We start from the raw sequence: 18,312 nt of genomic DNA on the forward strand, positions 1-18,312 counted from the left end.
CAAGAATTTAAATAGCCAGCCTATTTTCAGAAGAGACAACAGGTTTAATAATCCAAAATGAGATGTAATTTAATTATATGGCTTTCTGATTTCCCATTTAATGCACAAGAGGGTGCTATTCACCAGTGTTTCCAAGATTAATGCAGACTCTACGTGGTATTGTGTTGTGGTGGGGATACGAGAAGGAAAGCGAGCTTTCAAAAAACATTGCAGGATAGTCATTTAAATCTGCATTACAGCACAATTCGGGGCAAGGAATTGTTAGAAGAATATAATTGTAAAAATGTACAGCCAAGTGAAGACTATTCATCCCATCATGTCTGTGCCAGATCTTCTGCTGGAGCAACAGAAACAACCCCACTGCCCTGCTCACTCTCTCCCCAAAGCCTTGTACCTTCCTCTGCTTCATAGATTTTCTCCTAAAAGATGGAAGGATATATGTCTATGAAAAAGCATTCCATGCACATCCCTCTGAATAAGGTATTTCTCATCATGTCCTCAGGCTGTACTCTTTCCCTCATCATCACTCAGCTCTCAGCCATTGTGATCTACAGCCCTGCTTTGAGATTCTTGTTACTTTCAGCTGTGGACCATACCCGTCCTGACAGTCAGTTCCCAGCCCTTGTCAAACTCCAACCACTACTGCCAGAGTGACATTTGGTACAGTGCCATGGGATTGTTTACACCTAACTGAGAGGGCACACTGGGCCTCAGTTTAATATCTCATCTGAAAGACCCTGGGCTGAATCATCCCAGATTTGCACCAAGTGCAGTAGCGGGCTGGAAAAAGAATGTTTTACCTGGTGGCCACAATGGTGGCTTTTCACACCATGTCATCCCAATGCCGCCTCATTAATCATGCATTCCCGGGAAACACACCATTTCGATGACAGATGGCCTCCGATTCGCCCGCCACACCATCATCTCGCCGCTTCCTCACGCTGGGCGCCATGTTTAAAGCCATGCGTACACCTCTCAGTGCTTCCAGCCCAGGGCTGCTGCACAGAAGACATGGCCCCGGAAAGCAAGAAGACTGCAACCCCCCATCTGCCTCCCCACCCCAATTCAGTGACACATACCTGGAACGCCTTTTGGATGCCGTGGAGAAGCCCACCCTTATGTCCCCTACCCCCACTCTGGCCGCAGAAGGGGCAGTAATATCACCAATCCGGCTTGGGAGGCAGTGGCAGCGATGGTCAGCGCCAATGCCCTGCAAAAGAGGACAGCCACCCAATGCCACAAGAGGACGAATGGTCTCCTCTGTTCCGCCAGGTTAAGTCACTCTTCTCATCACTCTCAACTCACACACTCACAAACCCATCACACATCCACAGGGATCTCACTCACTGCCAGTTCAAGGGACATCACCATTCACTCTCTCACACACATCTTCATTGTCCATGGGACCACTCACCACCCACACAGGCCAGGCATACTTATCATCTGGCCTGGTAGACTCTCTCCATCTCTATTCATGCAGGACAAGCTGGCACACAATAACAGGGAGAGGTTGCAGACTGGTGGCGGAATGCCTGAGATCAAGGTCCTCACTAACTTTGAAAACAGAGCCATCCAGCTGGTCGGCGATGACCAGGACCGGTCCTGTGCTAACGGTGAGGTCGGTGCTGCTCTACCAAGTGAGGATCCAGCAGTGCAACATCCATCAGACAACCATGCTGTGAGTGATGTGTCCTCTTTCACAGGCCACTGCCATGCACTAATTATCTCCCCTTGCTTTCGCAGGCACATCTGGGAAGCAGCCGAGGGGGTCCATGGCCCAGGTCATCAACGCAAGCCTCAAAGACACCTCAGAGGAGGAATCTGCGGAAACCCTCATTAAAGACTCATCACAGCGCTCACACACACCCTCCACCAGGGCAGAGACACACACCTCGGTAGGAGCGAGCTTTAAAGTAGCCTCAGGGCCACAATCTGGTGAGCACATCGCACTGTCTGATCCACAGCAGGTGGCAGCAGGAACTTCCCAGGTGTCTGCCTCTCAGAGGACTGCTGGAGGCCAGAAATCTGCTGAGTCCGAGTCAGATATCGAGCCTCTGGACTCGGTCGTGTCACAGTTGCTGGAGCTGCAAAGAAAAGCTCAGGAACATCAGGAAGGGATGTCCACTACGCTCCTCAGATTGCAAGGCAAGATGGAGGAGTCCAAGCGCCTTTAGTCTGAGGTGATAGCGCTGGCATGTCAACGCACCGAGGTCAACACTGGTAGGATGGTGGTCGCCTTGGAGGCCTTGGTCCAGGACTTCGGTCCTACATGGTTGCGCAGGCTGAACTCCTTCGTTGACCCCATAGTAGGTCTCTAACAGTGTCAACATGAGAGGAGTGTGGGGAAGCGCGATCTCACTCCAGCTTCCCCTTCTCCTCAAGGAGTCAGCCAGCGGCCCTTAGGCACCCATAGGGAGGATGATCAGCAGATGCAGACTCCGGGCTATCCACCCAGGTGACTCTGGGAGTGTCCGGCCCATCCGAATCCCTATTTCCTGTGGCCCCAGCAAATCCCGCTCTTGAGGCTGAGAAGGGTGCCACTGCTGCACAGCAGGACCCCAAAAGCAGGCCGGGGCCCTCCAAGTCTCGGCCCTCCAGAGGACACCCGTTAAGTTCATCACAGAGAGGGTGTAGCACTCATCAGGCTGCCTCCAACTCTGCTGTGGATGTCCGGGGAGCACCAAGATGTAGCAGCAGGGTTAGGAAGGTTAAGAAAATGTAATTGCACAGCCTGGGCATGGGTGTTAATCACTTGTACATAATGTTCACTATTGTCAATAAACTCCCAAGTATGTCGCCCTGCCTATGGCTCCTTGTTCTGATGAGCAGTGTTCATGTCAGTCAGATGTGAAACCTTGGTATCTGCACAAGATAAAGGCAGGTGTCTCAGTCCAGGGCCTCTTTGTACAATCTTCCCAGTAGACTGATGGTGCGCCTTCACTGTCACTGGACACATCAGTCATTGCTGCCAGAATGTCTTGGGCCGGTGGCACAGAGTCCTGTCATTCTCTCCGTGTGCTCCCAGCATCTTTGAGGTGCGGTTGGTCCCCATCTCATCAGCATCTGTGTTGGGGACCATGTGGTCCTGAAGGGTTCAGCTCCTGAAGGATGCCATAGGGTCAGAAGAAGTTAAAGTTTCCCTGCTGCATCTCCATGATATGACCTTTTTCACCAGAGCACAAATGATCTGCCCTCAGACAGACAGGAGTCAGACATTCACATAAGCTTTGTGAGGATCTACAGAGTGTCCCCACTGCATGTCATCATCATCCTCCTGGAATGTAGGGACTATGGGCATCTGCTGCGTCTCCATGACAGGAGCCTTATCACAGAGGGTATGTGCGCTGCCATCAGCCATACAGGAGTCAAATGTTCACAGATGCAACATGAGGATCTATGGTGTCTCCTCATTGCACGTTGTCATCATCCTCCATGAATCTAGCAGGTATGAGGGCCTCCCGAGCATGTCTGCCTCGTCTGGCCAGTGCAAGGACCTCATCGCCATCATCCTCACCTTCAAGGACCTCCTCACCCTCATCCCTGTCAACGTCCTTCTCATCGGAGGAGACGTGCAGCTTCTCCATCTCTCCTCAGCCAGCTCCTCCCTGCGGTGCAGCACGAGGTTGTAAAGGGCGCAGCAGGTGACTACAATGCGTGACACCCTCTGTGGACTGTATTACAAGCTCCACCAGACCGGACCAGGCACTGGAACCTCATTTTCAACAGTCCGATGGTCTGCACCACCAAAGTACAAGTTGCGGCATCAGCCTCGTCATATCTTCGCACTGCTGCAGTCTGAGGCCGCCACATGGATATCATCAGCCACATCCTCTGTGGGTAGCCCTTGTCCCCAGGGAGCCAACCCTGCTGCCTCTGTGGGCCCTGGAAGATGTCCGGGATCTGAGACTGAGAATGTAGGACCGTGCACAGACCTGCAGGATGCTTTTCTGGTGGTCACACACCAGCTGCACATTCAGTGAGTGGAAGACCTTGTGGTTGATGTAGCTGACCGCATGTTGCCACGGAGATCTGAGCGCCACATGGGTGCAGTCGATGGCACCCTGCACCTGTGGGAAACCTGAAAGCTGGGCAAATCTCAATGCTTTTGCATCCTGGCTGTCCTGGTCCCAGGTGAAATGCACAAAGTTGTGTGCCCTCAGGAAGATGGTATCTGTGACTTCATGGATGCATTTGGAGGCTTGTGATACCCCACAGAGGTCACTTGTGGAGCCCAGAAAGGAGCCACTGACATAAAAATTGAGCGCTGCAGTGGATGCCCTCTATGTCCCTGTGGTGCCAAATCCTGCAGTAACTGGCAGATGTGACCAATCAGTTCCCTAGACATGCACAGTCTTCGGTGACACTGGTTCTCGGTCATCTGCAGGAAAGAAAGACAGCGTCTAGCTGGGTGCCGACCAACCACGGCTCATGGTGGCTCTTCAGCAGCGTGTGTGGATGCCCCAGCGCCCCTTCTTCCTGAGGTGCTGATCCTCCCTCTGCCCAGCCAGGCACCTCCGTTGCTCTCTCCTCCTTCATGAGGCATACAGCTAGGTCACTAGGCTCCATGCTCCTGATGTACTCCTCCTGCAGTATGAAAGAGAGAAACACATGGGTTAACATGGGCGTACTAAGAACCTCTCTTCGTTAAGTCTGAAGGCCCCCTAACACATCCCGGACAATGCTGGCCACCACTTGGATGGCCAGGTATTAGTGCGCTGCATGGTTGCCCGAAACCCCACCCACATCCGCCCCACTCCACCTGACCGATTGGTGGCAACTTTGCCCATTGGACTGCATGCTGTGCTCTCAGCTCAGGCACAGGCATTCTCCTAACCCACACTGCAAGGCTGCACTGTTAGCTTGAACCATGGGGGAGACTGGTCCAAACCGGGATGATGACATTGCAAGGGGCTGTGAGCGCCTCCACCAGTAACTACTCCATGGCAAGTTTTAGCAAGGAGATTGTACAACGTGCCCAGTCGTCCAATTGTTCTGCAGTCCACTAAAATGCTCATTAGTCTGCAGTCTGTGCCCGAGGGGTGAAAAGCTCTGGAGCACTTGGTGGCACTTTGATGCCTCTGCGTTGCTTGCGTGGGCAGATAAGCTAGAGGCCCGACTGCAATCATGTCAATGTGGCTGTGACTGAACTGTCTCAGCTGCAGAGGAATGGTCACTTTATACAAGGTGTCCCTAATGCGTGGCCACTTCCCTCCCCCGAACCCTGCACATGCTTGTGCACTACCATCAACCGCAGGGCAGCCCTTGACCCCCTCATCTTACCTCAACCGCAGTGCAGCCCTTGCCCCTCCCCCAACTTGCCTCAACTGCAGTGCAGCCTTTGCCCCTCCAATTCACCTCTACTGCAGGGCAGCCCTTTCCTCCCAAACTTGCCTCAACTGGGGTGCAGCCCTTGCCCCGGTGCTGTACGGTCAGCCAGCGGGGACAATGCGACTTGCCTGTGCCTTCGCCAGAATGCGTGGCCCCTCAGCCTTGAAGTCCAACAGGCGACCTTCACAAGCACTGCGAAACATCACTGCACACTCAGCTCCAATCTCCCCTCAAAGTGCAGCTCGCCCGGTGCATGCCTTATAAATGCTGTTGTGAAACATGTCGGCGTGCTCAGATGATCCAGCATGGGGGTAATGATATTAAAATGAAGTTCCCACCGTGTGGCGGCAGGAATTGGGGCCCGCCATTGATGGGCAAAGCAGATGATCGCAAGCGGGTTTCACGACATCACGAAACCCATTTTTGGCCTTCCCGCCATATTGTCCACTCATGCCACTGATGCCAACAGGCATGGGGAAATTCTGCCCCCTATCTCTAACGTTCAGCCTTCCCTCAGTGCGGGCCTTGCATGTCATCTTGGGTTATGTGCTCAAGCTTCTAAGCTGAGACTTGAACCCACAAACTTCAGATTCACAGGCGACGCAGCTGGAGTTGAATATAGTTTACTGGACCTCTTTTTCGCAGAGGTGGTGTCCCTGCAAAGCTGGTTTACTAATGACTTTGTCATGGTGTGTGGGGCATCGACGCAACCTCCAAACAACCAAAAAGAAACACTGCCTTGCCAGTCAGAGTGAGTGGGAGAACCAGGATGAGCAGGGTTGGAACAGGAAAACTCAAACAATTACAGCTCCCAGATGATTCTGTGATTACAAAATATAAATGCTTTATTTACCAGACACATTGCTTGTGTTTTCAGTCAATACTGACATTTTGTAAATAAGCTGTGATGTCTAGCACCTGGCATTGACAGACTGCCAGAGGTTTCTGGCTTGCTGTTTGCCTGCCAGCTCCAGCTTTCACTAGCTAAAGATGGGAATGCAGAATTTCACCAAAACATCACAATTTATGCATAACCCAGCTGAAGTAATGGAAAAACAAAGTATCGGCGGCAACAACCCAAAGCTGGCACCAGGCTGGGTGTTCACTGCTTGAATAGGATGAATGTAAACAAACAACAAAATCCTGTCCTGGTGCAGAACAGGAGGGCACTGGGGTCACTCACACAGGACAAGCCTGATATAGTTTTTCCTCTTCTAAAATTTGTTAACGTCCTCAGCCTGGGCACAGAGTTGATTAAAAGCAAGGGGCTTTCACTGATTCACTTGAAAGATAATGTGGAGCAAATCTCCTCATTCACCACTGAAGTTGGTCTTCCAGAGTTGGATGTTTTTTCTTTATTTTTTCATGGGATTTGAGCGTCGCTGGTAAGGCCAGCATTTGTTGCCCATCCCTAATTGCCCTTGAACTGAGTGGCTTGCTCAGCCATTTCAGAGGGCAGTTAAGAGTCAAGCACATTGCTGTGGGTCTGGAGTCACATGTAGGCCAGACTAGGTAAGGGTGGCAGAATTCCTTCTCTAAAGGACATTGGTGAACATGATGGGTTTTTACAACAATCGATGATAGTTTCATGGTCACAATCACTGAGACTAGCTTTATATTCCAGATTTATTAATTGAATTTAAATTCCACCAACTGCTGTGATGGGATTTGAACCCATTTCCCCAAAGCATTAGCTTGGGCTTCATGGATTGTTTATCCAGTGACATTACAACCACGCCACCATCTCCTCCAGGTGAGGTGGATTATTTATCTCCCTCAGTTACATGAGCCAGGCCGAAAACCCGACCCACGCCTCCAAAGCTACAAAGCTGCACATTTACTGTGTTCCCTTATACCAACAGTGAAGCCATTCCTTCACTATCATATCAGTGCTTTTTGGAACTATCTTTCAAACTGCCATGTCAATTTATTCCCTTCCGTTAAACAAATTCCTCCAAATAAAGTATCTATTCATCCATGCTTTTGATTCTAATTCCCACCAACCTTTCCCAGTTCCTTCCCCTAACCCTCTAGTTCAAAAGCTTTGCTACATCCTCTCTGTATGATGGTATTAGAAGAATCCTTTGCTATTTCCACTTTGATACCTTATAAATACAACACCCCAAAAATCAGGTACAGGGATTTCCATCAGGAACCCCTCCAAACTGTTAATCAGCATTCATGCAATTCCCATACCACAGACAACTGGCTTGAAATAGTGGCAGAAATCCATTTTTGTTTGTTTGTCATCTTCTTGCTCTCTGGGCAGTGCCACCCCACACACATACAACAGGGTATTATAGGAATGAACAAAGGAACGGGGGAGGCCAAGTAGCCCCTCAAGCCTGTTCTGCGTTTAGTTAAATCATGGTTGACCTGTATCTTAACTCCATTTACCTGCCTTGGTTCCATGTCCATTAATATCCTAGCCTAACAAAAATCTATCAATCTCAATTTTGAAATTTTCAAATGACTCCCAATATGAACAATTTCTTGGTGGAGAGAAAGTTCCAGATATCCACCACCCTTTGTGTAAGAAATATTTCCTAATGTCACCCTTGAATAGCAAAGCTCCCATGTAAAGGTTATTCCTTCTTGTCCTGCACTCTCCCACCAAAAGAAATAGTTTTTCTCTATCTACCCTATCAAACTGGTTATTCATCTCAAATTGATCATCCCTTAATCTTATATGCATAGAATGAAACATCATTGTATGTATCTAATATCATGGAGCAGTGATAGCTTCTCCATGATAAGGGATAATATATACGTGTTCTGCACCACTTCCTCCTTCAGGTACCATGCCCTAAGCAAGGGACTGACGACCATGGACTTCCATTGGATTGGACCATGATTATGCTTGGCAAAGTACTGCTGTGATTTGTAGTTGCCTTCTGCAGTGTGGCTGACCAGGAAACGTTCCCACTCTTACCACCTGCCATCAGGCGTATTGAAAGGATTTACAGGCTGATAATCAACCTGCTTGAGGTTCAATCAGGCAATCAGCCTGTTTGGCCACATTATGAACTCACCTTCCATGGCCACCAAGTCCTGAATTGGGACTTGAACTCAGAGCATCTGGCCCAGAGGTAGGGACATTTACCCATTGCACCACAAGACTTCCTATACTGTCTTCAACTCTAATACATTGTGATGGAAGAAATCAATTAGAAGCTCAGAATTGTCACAAATAATCACTGAAATATTGTAACTAAACCATGTGGCAACAAGGTAAGATTTCAAGTTCCTCATCATTCATTGGAGATTGATTATTTTGCAGCTGCCACATTGGTGCAGTGGCTCCACCTTTACTGGGAAGAGATTTCTTCAGCTCAAGTTAGAGTAGATAGGAAGAAACTGTTCCAACTGACAGGAAGGTTATAACTAGAGGACACACATTTAAGATAAATGGCAAAAGAGCCAGATGGGCTTTTATGACATGGAGTGCATTGGCTGAAGATTCAATAATAACTTTCAATAGAGGATTGGTTATACAATAGAAAAGGAAAAATTTGCAGGATTATGGGGAAAGAGCAAGTGAGGGGAATGAATTGGGTAGCTCTTTCAAAGAACTGGTATGATGAGCTGAGTCGCCTCTTCGTGTACTGCATCACTCTATCATTCTAATTTGGTTCCAAGATAGCATGATACCAGCTGGATCATCTGTGTCATACTCGGTAATTCAATATCAAACTACAATTCAGCAGGGTGTTGTTGATGATCAACCATCTTGTCTCCCTGATGGGACCAGGAGAGGTAGGCCCATTATCAGGAACTGGGATTTTTCCAAGTTACCTCAAGATAACCAAGTCAACGCAGGTAGAGTAGTCCTATGGGTAACTTACCCAGTGCTGTGAGATTAGCTGGTTAAACTCCAGCAGTGCCTCTGCACACATTTGTGCGTTCCTGATGTCAATTGTATATTAATTATATTCAGGTTGTAGTCACTACCTGGGATTCACTTGTGCTCCCATACGTAGGATCAGGCTGAAACTGTGGTTGTTGGGTTAGGGGATAGTAACTCAGTAAATAAATGCTCATAAAAGTATACAAGGATTGATTGCAGCTCTGGGCTTTCTGGAATATAACACCTGAACCATGAATGTTTACAATCCACTCCCAAAAACTCTTGGACATAAGTAAGTTGAACATTGCCACATGGGAAGATGATCAGCTCTCCATAGCAATGGAAATTCCACTAATATAGGTATGACAGTGATTTAGTTTAGAGATTCATGATGGGTTGATAATTTCTACACATTTCAGACAACTTTCTGACCAGAAAATAAATACTGGTGATCCAGTCTGCTGAAGGATGGCGATTTCCCACATGTCAAGTTCCTGATCTCAGCCATGCTGCAGAAGGAGTTCAGGTGAAACTTTAAAGGAACGTCAACACTAATTGTCTTATTAAATGGCATTGTCTGAGGGCTAGTAGCAGCACACATTGGGCTAGAGAACGATACCTGAAAAACATCGAACAAAAGTTTATTTTAAATGAAGAAATTTGGTCACATGATCATGATCAGCCAAAAAGGTTCAATAGGGTACAGTGCTAGATTCTGGGCTGATTGTCTGCTCATCCCTACCTGAAATAAACCTCCTGCCAATCATTGACTGCTCCAGAAGTCTTGCTTGGTATAAAGCAAAACCTAAATCACATGGTACTACTGGCTGGAGTGACTCATTTTGTAGCTTAAAGCAAACACACCAATTAACTTGGTGATCATAAAATGTGCCTGCTCATCATTCGAAAACCATTTGGGGTAAGCATGTGATGTAACATAGACGATAACAGTGAGATCATGTATTTACTCATCACCTCAAAAACATTGCAATGCTGCTTGCCTCTACCAAAGACTGCAAATTACTGATTACTAATCAATTAAAGGAAAATTAAAGCTGTTCTGGAACAGTACAGGGAAAAAAAATGCAAGTAAAAGGAATTCACTGGCAAAATAAAGGAAAACAAACAGGAATGAAATAAATCCACAAACACATAGAGGGCAAGAAAATAAAAGCCCTCTGCCTCTGTGATACAATAGAGATTATATATTATATAATATACAATACTATGCAATGGTACTCCTGGTCAGACTTGTGGCTATGGTACAGCTTATTGAACCCGACTATGTAGACAATCCATTTGAGTTGTAGAAGGCTTGCATGAAATATGATGCCAGTGAAACTAGTGAACCACTGCTGGGACAGGTGTATTGATGAGACTCCAGCTCATCTATATACTTTCCGTCCATTAACCATTTTGCTTTTGTCAGTGTGAGGTTCTGTAGTAGTCAGTTTTGATGCATCTCTTTGAGTCAAATTCATGTGGCAAAACTAGACAGATTAAGAAACATAGGAATGCCCAAGAGAGGAAAATGTCATTGAAATTAATCTGGCTGGTCCCAGGAAGTAATATGCTGTCAAAATAACAGTGAGGCGAATGACGCTTGCAATTATTTATGAACAAATGCTACAGAAACTCCAGGTGAGGGAAGATATGCAGTTAAATCTGGAAATCCAAAAATTGCTGTCCAAGATATGATGCTGCAGTATTAGATGAAAGCAACACCTCATTCCCTGGCTCACCATTGAAATGCATGGAACAGTGTGAAGTTGCTGTATTTGCACAGTACCTGCAAAGTAAATTCATTACAGAAATTTAAATGTTGTCCAATTCAGTTTATATACTTTTTTAATTATATGATAATGTGACAAAGATTCATTACTGCCAGCTGGCTCTCTGGCTCTGAAAATTAATTATTACAAGTATGGAGTCACAATCCTTCAAGTTTGAATTATTATTGGAGATTTTAAAAGAGTAAAATTTAAAATTGAAAAATTGTTTTTACTGCTTTTCCTTTCCATTACTTTTTTCTCTCTTAATCCAATCTTTCTTCCCCTTTTCTATACCTGATCTGGCATGGAACTCACACACTTATTTACCTTTCCTTCTCCATCATTCCGCTGCTAATTTCACAATCCTTCAATCTGATTGGTTAAGAAAAAACACAGCTGCTTGCCCTGTTCACTTAGGTTCCAGATGGCAGGTTTCTCTTATTGCATCATTACCAGCTCGCACTTGCAACAACATGTCCCAAAAAATTTAAACACCTAAACACACGAGAATAAGTCTAACTAACGGTGGACACTGAATTTACATTATGGCCAGAGTCTTCGGGTCGGCGAGCGGGGCTGGGGCCAGCTCACCGACCCGTAAAATGACACTGGGCATGCATCCCGATGTCACTGCGCGTCATTCAGATCTTGAGTTCGGCAGGCACGCAATGGAGTCGGCTACGTGTCCGCCGAACTGTCAAAGGCCTATTAAGGCCATTTAAACAGCAATTAAAATAATTAACTGAGCTGCCTGTCCAATCTTAAGTTTGGCAGGCAGGCAAGGAGCCCAGGCAGCCTTCGCATTTATCATGAAACCTCATCCATGGGCAGGATGAGGTTTCATGAAGGTTATTAAACTTTAATAAAAATTTTCAAGAAAACTCATAGACATGTCCCAGCTCATGTGACACCGTCACATGAGGGGACATGTCTTAAAATTTTTTTTCCCTTTATTTAAATTTTTAAATATTAAACTGATCTCCCTGTGGTAGCTCTGTGCCTCAGGGAGATTTTTGCACTCTTTTGTGCACATGTGCGAAAGAGCGCAGGCCCTGACTCAGCCTCCTCGCCCCGCCTGCACAGGGAGCGATCAGCGCTTCCGGGTCTGTGTCACGCTGGGTGGGCCTTAATTGGCCCACCCACACAAAATGGCGGCACACAGCCAATCGTGGCCAGCGATTGGATGCGTGCCCGCTACCGCCCAACCCCCCTGACGAGGAGAAAGTTCTCCTTTGGTCCCATATACCATGATAATCCTCAAACCCCTCTATCTAGTTTTTCACCAGGTACTGGGATTTTCCAACATAATCAGCCCCCATTGTCTCCCTTGATCATCTATTCATGTATTTGCTATGCCTGTGTGAAGTAGTTAAACCTAAATTGTCTATTCACTTTCACTCTGCCACATTTGAGGCTCTGCTCTCTTGCCCATAGAATCAATACCTAAGATAAACATATTGATGTTTGTCCTATCTCATACTTTTCAAGACGCTGAATGGTTCCATAAACAGAATGGCAGAGTATTATTTAAATGGTGATAGATTGGGAAATGTTGATGTACAAAGAGACCTGGGTGTCCTTGTACACCAATCATTAAAAGCAAGCATGCAGGTGCAGCAAGCAGTTAAGAAGGCAAAAGGTATGTTGGCCTTCATTGCGAGAGGACTAGAGGACAGGAGCAAGGATGTATTACTGCAGCTGTACAGGGCCTTGGTGAGACCACAACTGGAGTACTGTATGCAGTTTTGGCCTCCTTCCCTCAGGAAGGATATACTTGCCATAGAGGGAGTGCAGCGAAGGTTCACCAGACTGATTCCTGGGATGGCAGAATTGTTGTATGAGGAGAGATTGGGCCGACTAGGCCCGTATTCACTGGAGTTCAGAAGCATGAGAGGGGGTCTCATTGAAATGTATAAAATTCTGATAGGACCTGACAAACTGGATGCAGGGATGATGTTTCCTCTAAGTAGGGGAATCTAGAACAAGGGGTCACAGTCTGAGGATACAGGGTAGGCCATTCAGGACAGAGATGAGGAGTAATTTCTTCACTCAGAGAGTGGTGAACCTGTGGAATTCTCTAGCACAGAAGGCTGTGGCGATCAAGTCACTGAAGGAAATAGATAGATTTCTAGACACTAAAGGCATCAAGGGGTATGGGGAGAGTGCGGCGTTGAGATAGAGGATCAACCATGATCATGTTGAATGGCAGGGCAAGCTTGAAGGGCCGAATGACCTACTCTTGCTCCTATTTTCTATGTTTCTATAAGATTAACACTCCACCTTCTCCTCTCCAATGTAAACATTCCCAGTTTTTACCTCCAGTTTGACGTATAACTCAGCCATCCAATCGCACCTATCAACTTGGTTTGCCTTCTACACACCCTATAATGCTTTCCCCATAATATGGTGTCCAGAAGTGCGCACAGTACTCCAGTGAAGCAAATGGGCCCTTTTCCAGGGCTGTTTAAAGAGCATCCAGAAAGTTGAAGCTGAGGTGCTTTTGACTTATTGAGGTAGTGTTTGGGGTGCACTGTGCTAAAGTGCTGGAAGGGTTTGCTGCATGTGAAAGGGAGGGAAGACCAGTGCCTTACACAGGTATGGGGCTGTTGTTCCAGTGCCACTTGGTCAGCAACATGAGCAGGACATGGAGGGAGGAGGCAGAGGAAGGACGTTCTATAAGGGGAGAGGAGAATGAAGCTCCTATCCACAAAGGGTGTTCCAGGAGCTCTATTCCCAGTTAGCTATGAATCAGGAGTAGTGCCTGAGCAGGTTACAATTCACCATGGAGGTCATCACAGAGTTGTGCTACCTTCTTCACACTGGCCTGAAGCATCAAAGCAGAGCATGGATAGCCCGCCCAGTGGCCATGAAGGTCACTGTCATCCTTACTTATTACATCGTTGGATCCTTCCAGGCTGGATCAGGCGGCATCTGTAACATCTTGCAGTTCACTATGGATGCATCCGGGAAGTCAGGGAGGAACTTCACCCTCTGCCCTCTCAGGAAAGAATATCAGGATGAAATGGCACATGGATTTTCCAAGATAGCGGACTTCCGAGCGGTACACCATTGACAGCACGCACATGGCTCTACGTCAATGGGGAGTGATATCGCAATCGCAATGGTCACCACGCTCTGAACATACAGTTGGTGTGCAACCATCATTCAGTGGGTGCCCCTTATCCTGGCAGTGCCCATGATGCTGTGTCACTCAATGATACCTACCGTCTTCGGGACTCCCAGATACACCAGTCATGGTTGCTCATTAACAACAGCTATCCTCTCCATGCATGATCCACTCCACCCTTCCATCATACGAGGTGAGACAGCCTTCAATGTGAGTCATGGAACAACTCAGAAAACTATGAAATAAGTCATCAGTCTCCTCAAGCAAAACTTTTGCTGCTTAGATCATTTGGGCAATCTCTGCAGTCTCTACCTGAGAGGGTACCTGATTTCTGGAGGTGTGCTACACCCTCCACAATCTTCAATTATGAAAACCCAGTCACCTCCTAGGCTCAAAGGCCACCTCAGGATGAGGAGAAAGAGGAGAAAAATAAGGTCAAGTGGCATTGCCTCCTCTTCACTCTGGTGGGTTTACTCTTCCTCATGGATCTCTGGAGGCTGAGCAAACATCAGTCCTTGATTATTTGAAAGCACAAAAACATAAGAGGTCATTAAACTTCTTTCTGAACTGTTGCCATGTTTTGGGTGTGGCACTATAAGCATTGCTAAGCAGCACTTGCTCAGCAATAACCTGCTCACTGGCGCTCATTTTGGTTTCCACCAGGATCCTCAGCTCCTGACCTCATTACAGCCTTGGCTTAAACATGGACAAAAGAGGTGAACTCCCGAGGTGAGGTGAGAGTGACTGCCCTTGACACCAAAACAGCATTTGACTGAGAGTGGCACAAGGACCCCTTAGCAAAACCGGAGTCAACAGGAAGCAAGGGGAAATCTCTCTGCTGGTTGAAGTCATACCTAGCACAAAGGAAGCATATAATCAATGCTAAAAAGAAATAACTTGCATTTTTATAGCACCACATGTCAGCATGAGGAAGTAATAGTACTCTTGACTCTATATCAGAATGCTATGGTTCGAGCCCCACTCCAGAGAATTGGGCACAAAATTTATACTGACATTTCAGTGAGGGAATGCTGTACTGTGGGAGATGCTGTCTCTTGGGTGAAACATTAAACTGAGGCATTGTCTATTCCCTCAGTTGGACATCAAAGATCCCCTGACCCTATTCAAAGGAGAGCAGGGAGTTCCATGATATTCTTGCCAACGCTAATCCTTTAATCAACGTCAACACTAACAGATCAACAGGCCTTCTATGTCATTGCTGTTTCTGGGGTCTTGCTGTGCACAAATTGGCTGTCACATTTCCTGAATTACAGTGGTGACTATGCCTCAAAAAGTACCTCATTGGTTTCATTGGATGTCCAGAGAATGTGAAAGAGGCCGTTCAAGTGCACATTTCTTCTTCTTTCTTTACCTTTTCACATATCTCAAGATGTTCCAAAGCGCTTTACACCCAGAGAATTACTTGAAGTGAATTGCTGTATATTTTGCAGCAATTCTGCAAATGGCCAGCTTCCACAAAGATCAATACTGTAGGTTACACAAGCAATTAAATCCAAACTTGACAAGCGTGATAATAAAAAATAAGGAAGTGTTGCAATAATAACCGCCAAGATTGGAAATGTTCAGTAGGTTAGACAGCATCAGCCATCAGAACATTGATGAAAGCTCATTGCCCTGAAATGTTAACTCTGTTTTTCTGTCTAGAAATGCTTCCTGGCCTGTTTAGCATAGTTATAGCATTTCTGTTTTCATTTCAGATTTCCAGCGTTTGCAGTATTTTGCTTTTATGGGAAAGACTTGCATTGATAAAGCACCTTTCTTGACCTCAGGACTCTCTGAAGTGCTTTACAGTCAACAAAATACTTTACAGACAACATAATTGAGAATGGGAATACAGCATTTGTGGAGCATCTTTCTCCAGTTAGTTATTTAATTGGCCACTATCATTCACAACTGGACATGACAGGACTGCAGAGTTTTGATCTGATCCATTGGTTGTGGGATTGCTTAGCTCTGTCTATTACATGCTGCTTCTGTTGTTTAGTGTGTATGTAGTCCTGTGTTGTAGCTTCACCTCATTTTTAGGTATGCCTGTTGCTGCTCCGAGCATGCTCTTCCACGCTCTTCATTGAACCAAGGTTCATCCCATGGCTTAATGCCAGACCATGAGGGTTACAGATTGTGGTTGAATGTATTTCTGCTGCTGCTGATGGCCCACACCATCTCATAGAAGTCCCGTTTTGAGCTGCTAGATATGTTCTGAATCTATCCCATTTAGCACAGTGGTAGTATCACACAACATGATGGAGGATATCATCAATGTGAAGACAGGTCTTCGTTTCCACAAGGACTGTATGGTGATCACGTCTACCAATACTGTCATGAACAGATGCATATATCAGGTAGATTGGTGAGGACAAGCCAAGTAGTTTTTTTTTCCCTCTTGATATGCCTTCAGGGCATTGTCAAAACAGTCAGTAATGGTGCTACCAAGCCACTTTTGTTGATGGACATTAAAGTCTTCCACCCAAAATACATTCTGTGCCCTTGCTACACTCAGTGCTTCTTCCAAGTGGTGCTCAACATGGAGGACAGATTCATCAGCTGAAAGATGGCAATAGGTGATAATCAGCTGAAGGTTTCCTTGCCCATGTTTGATCAGAGGCCATGAGACTTTATGGGGTCCACACCTTCCCACCCCATTGTATGGATCCCCACTCACCTTCCAGCCTCTCCTGGGGAAGGACATTAAATTCTGCCCAATTTGTTCCTTAATTGTCTTTGAATGTCAGTTTGAAAAAACAAGTAAGAGAGTTGCAAAGGGCTGAGAGACACCTGTACTTGTGCAGATGTTGCCCTGAATGTATGGTTATTTCCAAATTTAACACATTAACCTCTCCTACTAGTGAAAAAGAGCAACATAGTACAACTGCAAGGGACAAAAACATTGCCTGAATTTCTGTACAGGAAGCCTGAACATGCCAAGCTTGTTCACAAATTCATATTGATGGGAGTGCAGAGTTCAATTATTCGGTGTTTGACTATGTGTGTCTGTTTATGTTGACTGCTTACTATGTATGATTAATTAAGCCTAGGTGTGGTGACTGAGAAAGAGCTGTAAGAATGAGGGCAGATATTTCAAAAGCATTGTAAATAAAGTAGCTGCACACATATAACCTGGAGTGTATCATCTCTGCATATCTCTGAGGCATAAAATAAAATAGGGAGGAGAATTTCATCTTGATGGCAAACCTTTTCCATCTCAGTGCTCCCTCAGGGTCCAAAAATCACAAAACAAAGATGTAGTGATAGATGGTCTGCAAGCTGTAATGAATAAAATTATGGTAGGCTGGAGGACATGCAGTTGAGGGTGATGTAGTGGATGTCTTGTTTAGATGAAGGGTCAGTGTTTAAGGCAAAGTACAGCTGGTTCTATGGGCATTTGTTGATGTTTTGATCAGCATTTTTAAATCTCTCGCACACAGCTATGGATAAACTCAAATGCTCAGGGATAATTCAGATCAGTTCGTTGGTTTTTGGCTATGTTTATAGTTATACTGCCAGTTCTGCTTTAATCTCAGGCCAAACAAGATGGAGTTCTCCATGCAGGTGCAAGTAGCGATGTGCCAAATTCCTCTCGTCTATGTCCAAATGCTGATTAAATGTTTTAAAGTCAGCAAAGAGTTGGCAGAAAGTCACCTCTTTGCCAATTAAGTGTCTGCAGAGCTTTAAAAGGTTACTTCGCACCAGAGTGCAGTTAAGCTAACGGTTATGTAAACTGACATCTTAAATTGGTCTCACGTCATTTGCTGGAAGTGAACATTCACCCAAGTTAAGCTATGCTGTTGCCCTAATGTAAAACCAAAATGTTTTAATTTTCTCCATTTTTATTAGCAAGGAGGGTTTTAAGCAGGCACATAAGTGAATAAAGGTGACAGGGTAAAAAATGTAATGGACTTTTATTGTCAACATAACTCAATAGCAGCTCTTACTTTTTCTCTGTGGCAGAGACCATTTTGCTTTTCCTTCCTTTCCCCCATGGGCTGGGCAATAATGGGTTCATGGTGGAAGAACCTGCTTCACAGGTTCGCACTTCAGTGTCCAACGGATAAGCTAGCACAAGAGAACAAAGAGAAGCTGGCGAATGGAGCAAGTGCAACACCAATTCTGTCCACGATTAGTGGTAATGTTCTTAATGAATCAGAACATCTCATCCAAGAAGATGGTTTGTTGAGACACCAAAACTTGGGTCACCTGCTCCAGCCTTCTTCTTTCCC

General features: G+C 46.0%; 1 long non-coding RNA gene across 1 annotated transcript; it reads right to left on the reverse strand.

The window, feature by feature from the left end:
- Window positions 1-203: 203 nt before the first annotated feature.
- On the reverse strand, window positions 204-11,496 carry LOC144683276 (uncharacterized). Its single transcript, XR_013577218.1, has 2 exons — window positions 11,275-11,496; window positions 204-419 (listed from the first exon to the last, which is right to left on the reverse strand). It is a non-coding gene; the product is annotated as an uncharacterized LOC144683276 (long non-coding RNA).
- Between the last annotated feature and the right edge of the window lie 6,816 nt (window positions 11,497-18,312).

Source organism: Cetorhinus maximus, chromosome 8 (assembly GCF_964194155.1).
Source record: "Cetorhinus maximus chromosome 8, sCetMax3.hap1.1, whole genome shotgun sequence".
Classification (NCBI taxonomy): Eukaryota; Metazoa; Chordata; class Chondrichthyes; order Lamniformes; family Cetorhinidae; genus Cetorhinus; species Cetorhinus maximus.